Here is a 13204-nt window from a genome sequence, read left to right as displayed (position 1 = left end):
CTAGCTGCCTCTACGTTTAAAAAAAAATGTAACATCTATTTCTTAATACCAAAGTCCTTAATATTGTTAAACGGTGTCAACAACATGAATTTACATGGTTTTATCAGTACAAAGGATACTAATAAAGATTTTTAGTCAATTGTCTTGCTCCATTTCCTTAAGGATCAATGAATTTTTCCAGCTTTCCTATAGATGAATATTCCTGAGTGGGATATCTCCTCCTGTTTAAGGGGTGCTCCTGAGATCGGAGACTTTCTCACCTTTCTGTCTATTTCTCCAATATTGAGCACAATCCTTAACCCCTGCTAAATACCTTTGTTGCAGTATCATCCTAGAACGACTTCACCTTGGAACATTTATCAGACATTCTGGTACCCTTCTGCTACTTGTGAATTCCTTCTGGGCTTCCATTTTGGATAGGTGATTAGGTCAACCAGTCTTCATTCTCATCCTGCTGGTGTGAATTTGAGTTTCCAGACTTCAACACCCTTACTCAAAACTTTTTAGCTGTCCTCGGCATGGCATCTTCTTCCAGTAGCCCAGTAACTGTGGTTGTTTTTTTTTTTTACTTATCAGTTTCCCCAGTATAAAACACAATAACTATCATGCATTAAGTGCCTAATAAATGGAAGTTGCCTTGCTTAAAATCATGAGTTCTTTAAATTAGTTTCTTACTATAAAATATCCAAGAAAATGACATATATTTGTGGTGCCTTTTAATACAGATAAAAATAGTACTGATTTGACCAAAATTATATTTGTTCTTTTTTTGGGAGAAGAAAAAGTGTTATTCTGTTCCAAGATCACAAAGATATTACCCCTAAACATGCGTGTTGCTGTTGTTGTTCAGTCATTTATTCATGTCTTCATGCGCCACCGACCGTAGCTATCCATCAGATTTTCTTGGCAAGGATATGCAGTGGTTTGCCTTTTCTTTCCCAAGTGGATTTAATGGCTCCTTTTACCAAGCAATCAGAGGTTAAGTTATTTGCCTCGGGTTACATAACTATGACACATTTGAAGCCAGATTTGAAGTATACTTTTCCTGACTTTAGTCCCAATTCTCTAAACAATTAAGTATTATTTTCTAGAATTGGGAAAGCAGTATTTTTAAAATTTATTTCTGGAAAGCCTTTAAATGAAAATAAAATAACATGGACTTAGGAAACACAAAGGCCATCGTGTTTGGTCTACAAAACTTAAAAACAGTTTAGCTATTTATCTTTTCAGTCTTTTTTAGTTATGGTGAATGAGGAAGAATATAAGAGAATATTTTTTAAAAAGCAAGAATATAGGGGAATCTTTTAAATGAAAATACTTGAAAAAAATACTTGAAAAAAATTTTTATTTCATACCACAAAGGGCACAGATGCACAGGATAGTTAAATCTAGACAGCTTTCATTCCTGTGCCAGAAAACACACATGTTGCAATGGTAAAGCAACCTGGGTCTCCATCTTCATATATCTGCCTCGGACCAAGAGAAAACAGAAAAGAACATGGATGAAACATTGCAAATCTACAATCAGCATAAGAGAAAAAAGATGAAAATGTTTTCCCAATTGTTATTGGGTTACCGCTTTCCTCTTCACTTATGAAAGATACAAATATAAAAATGTATGGGTGGATATATGATTATAGTTTATTTAGTGATGGTTGTATATATTTTTCATTTCTTAGAATCTTAGTGTTTTCCCAAAGCAACAATAAGAAAAATATTTATAGGCCATTAGTATCATGTGAAATAAATAGTATAAATTAAAAAAAATAATGTGGGGAAAAGGGAGATAACACTAGCAAGCCAAAATGCATATTCAATTCTCAAAGGAGACATTTAAGGGGGCAATCAAAACACAACTCCAATTCCCAAGGAATTCTGTGCTGAATTTTTTTTTTAGTTCAAAATAACTATTTACACAAAATATAATAAAATCTGTCCTGAAAGTAAAACTCCAACTATCCGCATGCAAATTTTATGTATAAATGTCCTTAAAAGCAGCTCAACATTTGTTCTTCCAAGCCTGAAAGGGATATCATAGACATCTCATTGGTATTCTTAGAAATTCTGATCAGTGGTACAGCTGTTACCCCAGAGAAAGCATATATGTTGTTCCTATTAGCATCTAGTATACAACCAGAACAGTCAATCCATAGTTTACAAGAGAGAACAGCAAGCTATCACTTCAAGGCAAAATCTGTCTCACCACTAGTTTCTGTATAACCAATGAGCTAAGAAAGTCCATGCAAAAATAGGTAGTGGGATGGATTTGTCATTATGGCAGTGATTTGCTAAAGAGACATTAGAAAGTGGGGAGATGAGGATAAATAGATATGGGAGCTGAGACACAGGAAAAGCAGCAAAGGAGAATAGTAAAGTAACAGAAAGGAATGAAGGAAGAATCATTGGAGAAATAGAGATAGAGGATCTAGGGTAGGAAGAAGAGGATATACAAAGTATAAAAGGTGATAATTACACTGAACCTATCTTTTGGTCTTTTCTTAGAGATTAGTAAAACTTAAAACTCCTAGCAGGCTTATTTAGTTTTTAGTCTGGAACACTGCATATATATTTATAGACTAAATAGAAGGCATCATTAGCTTTGTCATTTGCATCCCTAAATGGGGGAGAGAAACTTTGTATCTCACGTCAATTAATAGCATTAATTAATATCTGTTACAAACATTATTAAGGGCATTGAGTGACTCAATAATATTAAATATATATTATCATATATTATTAACCTAATTAGGGGCAACCTTCCAAAATACATAATCAAATACAATCTATCTATCTATCTATCTATCTATCTATCTATCTATCTATCTATCTATCTCTCTATCCATCTATCTTGTGTGTACATATTAGGCTTGAACAATTACAGTTTTTCAAAACCCACAGTTTTTAAAAATCTGCTTAATAACTCCTATTAAAATGCATGCATTCAATCCACTTGCTGGAAAGCCCAGTACTCGCTCTGAGAGAGCTTCATCTACATAGTACATTGAGTATGAATACATGATCTATTTGAAAAACACCATGTGAAATATTCTAATGATCTCTGTTAATAATATATGAACATAAATCTGAATAATGGCTCTTCCTACCTTAATGAAAAATTAAATAACCCATGATCCCTTCTAATACAGACTGGATGGAATATCACTGATGATAACTCAAAGCAGCACAGAGACGCTGCTTATGCTCAGAAGTTTTTGCTTTTTAATGTAAAATATCTATTAAAATTTCTGCTAATTGCTAAGAAGTCAGTCAATCTGTTTATGAATATTCCAAGGTTTAGCTCTTATCTTCTTAAAGATGAATATACAAATATTATTTGATTTGAAAGGATTAACCTTGACCCAGCAGATCATAATTGAAATTATCCAACCAAATGAAGTAATTGGCTTTTTGTAATACTGGTGGCTTCAATCAAACAAATATTATTAGAGGCAAATTGCCAAAACATATAATCAATAGTGGCTATGACAAAAATAGTCTTATTGGGAAAATGAAATAATATGTGCCTCAATATTAGGAGAAAGGTCCAAAGTGCTGTTAACCAGAAAAATAATGCCTTTGGAAATTCACTATAAAACTAACACACCACCAATCTCCATTCTAAGAATATTAATTCTCCAAATGTTTTTTCATATTCTAACAATAAATTGGTACCTGGATTATTGTCATAGACAAGATTGTTCTTGGTATTTATTGATCAATAAAAGAGATGTCAGTACATCAAATATACATAATTTTTGAAAAAGGTGTAATGAAAAGTTTCCAAAATATGCAGAATAAAATCAAATGATGTGAAAAAGGATGATGCACACGTTGTCCGTATTGTCTTGCTATTTCTTGAGCATAACTGTCCTTCTGTCTACCAAAAATGGGTTTCTTCCTGAATATTTAATGCAATTTCAAAAAGTAGTTATTTAATACACTCATTAAATGATCTAAATCAGTTATCAAACTCATGCTTTCTACCTGTGAAACACTCAAATACAGCTGAATAACATTAACAATGAGAAATGTTTAACAAAATAAAATTAAAATATAATACAATACTGATTGTTAATTTGTGGTTGTCTAAATTAGTATGGATCCATTTCAATTTGAGTTTGACAATAATAGTCTCTACTTTTGATCATTAGTTTAGTCACTAGTCTTGAAATCATTTCAACATGAAATATATTTAAAAGGAAATAAAAGCAAGGTGGATCATGATGGGGTTGTTAATGCTGATAATGTTAATAGTAATAATATCAATAATATATCAGGGAAGAATAGACTTTGAGCTCGAGTCTCTATAACAAACTGAACAAATAAGTGAAGGAATTACCTAAAAGTACCTTTGTCTTTTGCAAGAAAGACAAACCAAGCTATTCAGAAGTAAGCTAAATACACTTCCAGGTAAGCATGGCAGCAGTCTAGACACGGGACACTTCCTCTCCCCAGCACACACCAACAAAGACTACCTCAAAAGATCTTAAAAATCATTTTCAGAATAATGGAGGAACTGTACAGTAGGGCATAGCATTGAAGGTACCTGGGATTTGCGCATTTCCACACTATAAGAGGGTGAAAAAGCTTCCACCCAAACACAAGCAGATCCACCCTCCCCCACCCCACCTACAGAGCCAGAACCAGAGCCAGCGCATACCAGAACCAGCAAGCAAGCGAGGGGCACCTCCAGAGTGAGTAAGGGGCACCTCTAGGTTCTTGGGAGCTGACTAGGACCCCTGGGGACCTAGCCCTGAAAGCAGCTAGACTGGAAACCCAGGTGGGCAGGGGAGGGCAGACCTTGTCACAATGAGTGCTCATGATAAATGCTAGCTGACTGTCTGACTGCTAGTTGGGGGACAATGAGCCTAAAGAGAATTAGCTTATGTTTCAATGTTTTTAATTACATTTGGGGGGAAAGGGAAGGAATAAGCATTATTATGTTGTTTACTATGTGCTGAACACTTTTCAAAATGTATCTCAATTGAGCCTCACAACAATCCTGTGGGGCAGGTGGTGTTATTTATCCCCATTTACAAATGGAGGCTAAGTAATTTGCCCAGGATCACTCAGATGGCAATTCAAACAGTTAGGGAGGTCAGTACTTTAAGCAGTTTATTGTTCAGGCAAAGAAGTAATTATTGGTGAGATTTTGTTTTTGTTATATTTGTTTTCTTTTCCTTCTATCCCTTCATTCATGCAGTGCTGGGATTGGGCTTGAGTCTAAATCTGCCCTCTTTCATCCCAAAACATCTGGCTTCAGTCAGTCAGGTTTATGATCTTGGGCAAATTAAATAAGCACTGCCTGCCTCAGTTTCCACATTAGTAAAATGAAGATAATAATAGCACTTTTATCTTAGGGTTGTTAGGAGGGTAAAATGAGGCAATATTTGTAAAGTACTTTGTAATCCTTAAAGCATTTGATAGGTAGAAAGATAGATGTTAGTGATGATGATGAGCATCATTATGATGTACTCTAGTGAGCTAAAATAAATTTAATGTTCCATTGAAATTCTTTAAACAAAAATTCATTCAAGACTGGGAAATATCTATATCCACTGTTATGTGACAGAAGATTTTTAGAAGGGAAAAGCACATCACTTCCATTCCTATCAAAGAAATAAAAAGGATATGGAATTCCTTGTCTATGCCCGGAAAGTTAAAATTCAGTCAGTGATACCCAGGAACTTCCAGGCATGGTACCCGAGGTCTCAGAAATTCCTAGGAGGGCTAAAAGAGGACATAAATCAGGTAAACTAATAAAACTACTCAAACTACAAGACCTAGAGGATCATTGAATTTTATTTTAAAGTTTATAGATTGTCTGCCACAAACTATTCATTTCCTATGTGAAAGAAAATGAAGCTCATAGATTTTAATTTACTTTATACAAGATCACAATAGGTTGGTAGGGGCAAAGGAAAACAGTTAGTACTTCTATAATGATAGGAGAATGATAGCCCTATCATCATAGAAGTACTAACGAGCCCTAAAAGGAGAAAGGGAAGTTGAGACAAACCAGCTACATTTGCTGAATAGGTATAATAATGTTGATGTAATAGATGGCCAGATAACTCCTAAATACAAGTAGAAGCATTAATAACAGAATCTAAACATTCTCTTTTCCTACTCAGTTTTTTTACATTTTTATTTTTTAAAGCCATCTTGCCCATTAAAAAAAATGGACATAGGAAATGATTAAGAAGATGCATTAAAGTAAAAATGAAGTAAGTTTCTATTCATTTTGGCATACCTCTTAAAATGCTATCCTGTAAGTTTTCATTTTTTGATTCAATGAACTTTTTTAGTGTTTTTCTAATAATAAAGTCATATGCATGTAGTGATAGCTAGTCATTACGTCTTTGGATGCCTGGAAGCCAAATAGATAATTTCAGACCAATTTACAGGTTTTGCACAAATATTCACTACCACTTGGTGGCAGCAAATATATATTTCATGAAAGGTGATTGGAGGGAATTCTATACTTTTTAAAAGTCAAATTAATGGCACAGATAGTTTCAGAATATGTGTCATTAACATATTTTTTCTCAAAATGATCTGTGATTTCATCCCCATGGGATGTTTTTCCTTCCCAAAGCCACTGTTCTACAAGTGCACTTGGTCCCAAATCCTCCTGTCTTCTCCAGAAAATTGCAACTATAGTCATCCATTTTGCGTTTAACTTCTATCTTTCCCTAACTATTCTTTCTTTACTTGCTTCTTCCAAACATGGCCAAATTACTCCTATACTTAAAAAAAGGAGGAAAAAACTTCACTAGATGCTACCCATCTTCTCAAGCTATTGTCCTGCAGTTCTCCCTATATCTACCAATGTGAGTGAAAAAGCTCTCAACATCCCTTCTTTCTTTTCTTAACCCTTTACTACCTAGCTGCTGACCTCATCACTCAGTTGGAAAAGTTCTCTCTGTAGTACTCAATTTTATCTTAATGGATAAATTTTTTTCTCCCCAACAGTTATCATCCTTCTTGACCCATCTGCTGAAATTAGTACTGTAGAACTCCATTTCCTCTTCTATACAATATTCTCTCTTTTCTAGGTTGTTAATAACTCTCTTTTGATTTCTCCCTCTTCCTGTATCCTTTTCTGCCTCTTTTGCTTGCTCATTATCTTAACTTTGGATTATCCCGAAGGTTATGTCATAAATGCTCTTCTCTTACTCTCTGTATTATTTTTCTTGGCAATTTCTTGTTCTATTATGAGTTTAATATTACCTCTATATATGTGCCTCACAGCTCTATATAAATATGTGCAGTCTCTTCCCTGAGCTTCGGTTCTGAATCATCAATTACTTATTGAACAGTTCAAACTGGATGTTCTGGAGATATCTAAAATTCTATATGTCAAAAACTGAACTAATTTTTCTTGCAAAATTCTCCTTCTTCTAAACTTTCCTATTTTTGGTTGAATGTACCACTATTTCTCCAGATTTCTAGGCTTATGACCTTAGTACTTTTGATTACTCAATATTCCTTCACCTGACAGCACAAACCAGTTTTCAAATCTTGGTGTTTACAATATCTCTCATATCCATATCCTCTACCATCTTAGATCGGTTCCTCATTATGCCTCACTTAAATAACTGCAACAGCCTTCTAGGTGTTTTTATTGGATGACGTTTTTCCACCATTCCAATCCAATTCATCATACAAATTATTTGCCAAAGTGTTTTCCTTAAGGATGGATTAATTACCTTTTCTAATCAACTTTAATAGACCTCTGTTGTTTCCATGAGGAAATATTTTAATTTTTCAATGTTTAGCTATCAATGCCTTTTACTATCTGTCCCAAACTTTTATTTATAGCCTTATTGAACATTATATCCCAACATCATCTTAATATGATCCAAAACAACTGGTCCCCTCTCACTCTTGTTTCCATGCCTTTGTACTGGCATATATGCAATCCTCAACTCAACTTAATTGAATTCCTCCCTTCCTTCAAGATGTAGCTAAAATATAACCTGCTACAATGAAATCTTTCTTGATTTCTCCAACAACTCTCTGCCTCTCTTCAGTAGCTCCTTTCCAGGAAAAGGTTCAGGACCATCTTTCTGAGTTAGTTCAATGAGAGTTTTAATAATCTCTTCAAAAACAAGTTTTGAAGTTCTACAAAATTTAAAATCATTATATTTGATTATTTTATACTCATTCTTTTTGTGATTATTCTGTAGATACGTGTACTTATTGATTCTTCCATTAGTATATAAGATCCTTGTGAAAAGGTATTGTTTTATTTTTTGTATTTGTATTCCTCATGAACAGCATAGATACTAGCATGTACTAAATGCTTTAAAATGCTCATTGTTTAATTAACCAAAGATCACAAACCCTTTATGACTTAGCAACCATAATGACAAAGTGACATTCATTTATTGATTTTGTTGACAATATATTTTAAATTGTCTCATTTGGGAGACAAATGAATTGATGGTATCTGAGAGTTGCTGTGGCAAAAATAAACAAATAAATGAACAAAAAATAAACAAAAATACATAAATTGTTATAAGAAATTATATTTATCTTATTCTGACTCTTTAAGAGCAGAAGTCTTCTCAATAGAACTGTCTCTTTAAGAGAAAACCATAAAAGAGTGGAAGACAGTCATTTAGGATCTCCATTTTGCTCTGGCTTTGTCTGAGAAGAGTTGGAAGGCATAACATGTAAATATATATATGTGAATGTATCTGTGTATATACACACACTGAAAACATTCACACCACAATGCATTCACATAAATGCATATAAATATACATATATGTGCTTAGATATGTGCATATATATATATCTCAACATGATGTGGAAATGTCTTTACATTATATGTGCATGGGAGGGTGAATACAAATATGTACTTATGCATATTTGTACCGTATATTTACATGTGTATATGTTTATATTTGCATATCTGTAAGTCATTCACATATCTTCTTCTGTGTCTATCCCATTACCCTGTAGCCAATTTGGTGACCATCTTTTTTCAGTTCTAGTAGAACTGTTGGTATTCAGATAACAAATATTATTGGGTTCTGGTAATTATTCTGGTCAGAAAAAAAATCTTACAAATATTAATGAAATTTAGGTAAACCAGATAATTAACTGTCAAATTATATATTCTCTCTTTTCTCTACTTTTCCATTATTTTACTTTTAAAATGAGATAGTGTGTTAGTAGGACTGGACTTGGAGCCATGGAATGGCTCCAATTGAATTCTTCAATTCCATTTCACTATGTAACAGTGAATAATTCAATAAGCAAAGATTTATTAAGCAAGTGATATATAATAGAAATAGATATAAAATAAAAGCTCTATAAACTGTAACTTAAGAAAGGTACATTCTACTGGAAGGGAGATAAATGCTAGAACATAATATGCATACAAATACCACCTGCATAATACAAGGTAAAGAGACATTGGGATAAATGTGATAACAGGTGAAGAACAAGAGGAAATAAAAGAGTTGAAAAGAGAGGGTATGGGGTCAAGGAATACTATACTGAAAATGAAGTATGAGCTAAACACTGAAAGACTACAATGATTCTACAAAGCTAAAAAGAGCAGATACTGAATTCCAGGAATGGGAAACATGTTAGGCAAAAGCCTTTGACAAGAGAGCACATGTTGAGTCCTGGGAAAAGTCCAGAAAGCTAAAAGTTGGAAGTAGAGTTCATGAAAGAAATATGAAATCTAATTGATATAGTTAAGTAGGACATATAACAATAGCTAATATTTCTGTATAATTGTACTTTAATATTATAAATATGTATATATACTATAATTACATATATATTTAATATAAGAAAGTGCAAAGCACTTTATATTATCTTATGCAATCCTCACAGAAACCTTAGGAGTTGTGCTAATATTATTTCCTTTTTTACAAATGAGGCAACTGAGGCTGAAAGAAGTTAAGAAATTTGTCCAGTGTCACTGATCTAGTGGAAGTCTGAAGTGGGATTTGAACTCAGATATTCCCAAGAACAAAATCCAGCAGTGAGCCCACTATGGTGTCTGCTGTGGAAATTCTTAAATACTAAGTGGAGGAATTGGAAATTTTTCCTGGGTACAACATGGAAAAACTCAAGGGTTTTGAACAAGGAAATGACATAAAAAGATATGTGCCTTGTGTAGATTATTTTGACACCCATGTAAAGGATGGAATTGGAACAAAGAGAGACTGCAAATATGGAAACCAGTTAAAGACTATGGTAATAGTTCAAGTAAGAAGTGAAAATAACACATGGACCATTATAGAACTAGTGTTAGTGTGTAGCAGTTAGTGCTATAATGAAGCGACGTGTGAGAAATTATTTAGAGAGTGAATTGACAAGACTTGGGCACCAGCAAAGGAAGAAGAGAGAAGGGAAACTCAGTGATGACTTAGTCTTTGAACCTGGATGACTAGCTAAGAGAGAAGAGCTAGAGAGCTTTGTTGAGGTTGCCCTTAACAAAACTAGTTAAATTGTGAGGGGCAAATTGGTTTATGTGGGAAAACAACGAGTTCAGTACAAGACAATTTGATTTTGAGATTTCATTGGAATGCTTAAACAAAATTATCCATAATGCAAAGGGAAAAATAGAAGTAAAGTTTAAGGAGACTTTTAGAATGGAGGGCAGTTACTGGCATAGTACATAGTGGCTTGGAGTCAGGAAGACTCATCTCCCCGAGTTCAAATCCAGACTCAGATGTGTATTTAAGCCTGTTTGTCTCAGTTTCTCAACTCTAAAATGAGCTAGAAAAGGAACTGGCAAACTGCTCCAGTATGTTTGCCAAGAAAACTCTAAATAGGGTCAGGAAGAGTTGGACATAACTGTAAAATAAGACAAGAACAATAAAAAGGGGTGCATAGGTTCTAGAATCATCTGGGTTGAGGTAATAATGACACACATGGGAGCAGATGAAATCATGTAGGGAGAGAATATAGAGAAAGGAGGTGGAGATCCAGAATATTGAGTATTAACAGCCTAATAGGACAGTCATGAAGAAAGCACTTGGTAAACTATAACCAGGAGTGTGCTAGAGCCAGTTCTTGTTTCATGAGAACTAACTGTTGTAGTTTTAAGTGTGAGCATTTATAGCTAGAAAACTGGCAAACATTACACATCAAGACTTGATTTATTCTTTTGTTGATTTCTAAACTTAAGAAAATGATGAAAAATGTTAATAAAGCAAATTAAACTTCAAAGTATGACCTCAGCTTTCAGAAATTGTTCTTGGGCATTTTACTATAACAGATGGAAAAAGTTTTTTATTATTATTAATATACAAACATATTTAGTATTATATATTTCCTACAAATGTTTTTGAAAGTCTACATGTAGTATTTATGTGATAAATCAGTAAAGGAAAAATGTTTATATAGATTTAATACACATAGATTTTCCATATCGATACCAAAAACATTTCCAAAAGTTTAGAAAGTTAGGTAAAAGTGAAATCATAGCACATTATAAAAATTATACATATGTAGACACACATACAATATGTATAAACACATCTGGAAAAAACCTAATTACAAATGAAAATAAAACCCTAACAACAAAAATAAATGTATTTGTTCTGAGAATGAATAAAATAACATTATTCTCTTAATGTTAAAGGATCAATCCAGGGGAGCATGAAGGGGGGCTGTCTTCTTTTTGAACATGCAGACAGACAGAATTTTATTCTCAGGACATTGTTGCTTAATGTCTTCATACCTCAGCTCACCATAGGGATAATGATAACTTAAAATTAGATGTAGCAATAGAGCAGTGAGGGTACTCTCAACAAATTATCTCTGTGCCTTTTCAAATTTGGGTTAGGCCATTAGGTTGAAGATAGACCAAGGTTAATGATCCATAATCTAAGGTATGTTGTAGAACTAAATTGCTTTCTACACATTTTTTTAAATCAGGCTTGGACAGGACCTCCTGAGGCTTTCTCTAGACTAGAGCGGTATCTCCACCTCCTGTAAAACCAAGCCTAGGTATGAACAGAATTGACCTCTTGATCTAGAGGAGAAATCAGGTGAAGAATTTATCTTACATATCAAATAGCCCAATTAATACAAGACCAGAGGCGAAGTATTACTGGGCTCTCCATTATGAATGGAGTTATGAAACAAGAATGTGATTGATGAAGAGAGGATAGTGTTTTCTAAAACTCAAAAAGATAGCAATAGCAGTATCATTAAACCTGAAATAGTTAGGTTGTTAGATAGTACGGTTCTGCATTTATTTCATTAATATGAATCCAAATGAAACCATATAAATATGTAGGTTTCCAAATGTGAGTGGTGTAACAATTTTTTTTCAATTTTTAAAAAAATATCTTACATTCCATCTTAGAATCAATATTGTGTATTGGTTCCAAGGCAGAAGAGTAGAAAGGACTAGGCAATGGGGGTTTAATGACTTGCTCAGGGTCACACAGCTAGGAAGTATCTGAGGACAGATTTCAACCCAGGATCTCCCAAATCCAGATCTGGTTCTCAATCCACAGAGCAACTCAGCTGCCCCCCCAGGGTAACATGATTTTTAAAAGCATGCACACACAAACATAAATATAAAGGGAATCATCTCAATGTTTCCAACTCAGCAAGAATTATATCAGAGAAATACAAAAAGTAAAAAACTTTTCTCATCTTCCAAGACTCTGAAAACACTGCTCATATCGAAAGAGCACCAGTTCAGAGATTTATTCAATTCAGCTTCTGGAAGAGAAATTCCATTCTCTATTCATTCATTCATTCATTCATTCATTCATTCTTTCTTTCTCTCTTTATTTCTCTCTTTCTCTCTCTCTTTCTCTCTTTTTCTTTCTTTCTCTCTCTCTTTCTTTCTCTCTATCTCTCTTTCTCTCTCTCTTTCTCTTTCTTTTTCTCTTTCTTTCTCTCTTTCTTTCTTTCTCTCTCTCTTCCTTCCTTCCTTCCTTCCTTCCTTCCTTCCTTCCTTCCTTCCTTCCTTCCTTCCTTCCCTCCCTCCGTCCCTCCTTCCTCCCTCCCTCCCTCCCTCCGTCCCTCCTTCCTTCCTTCCTTCCTTCCTTCCTTCCTTCCTTCCTTCCTTCCTTCCTTCCTTCCTTCCTTCCTTCCCTTCCTTCCTTCCTTCCTTCCTTCCTTCCTTCCTTCCTTCCTTCCTTCCTTCCTTCCTTCCTTCCTTCCTTCCTTCCTTCCTTCCTTCCTTCCTTCCTTCCTTCCTTCCTTCCTT

At 34.1% G+C, this 13204-nt stretch overlaps 1 protein-coding gene across 1 annotated transcript in view; it reads right to left on the bottom strand.

The window, feature by feature from the left end:
* The window catches only part of MYO16 (myosin XVI), a 727392-nt gene that overhangs the window by 423896 nt on the left and 290292 nt on the right, over window positions 1–13204 (bottom strand). The window lies entirely within an intron of this gene.

The sequence above is a fragment of the Monodelphis domestica genome, chromosome 8 (assembly GCF_027887165.1).
Source record: "Monodelphis domestica isolate mMonDom1 chromosome 8, mMonDom1.pri, whole genome shotgun sequence".
In the NCBI taxonomy this organism is placed as follows: domain Eukaryota; kingdom Metazoa; phylum Chordata; class Mammalia; order Didelphimorphia; family Didelphidae; genus Monodelphis; species Monodelphis domestica.
This window is presented reverse-complemented; position numbering and strand designations above follow the sequence as displayed.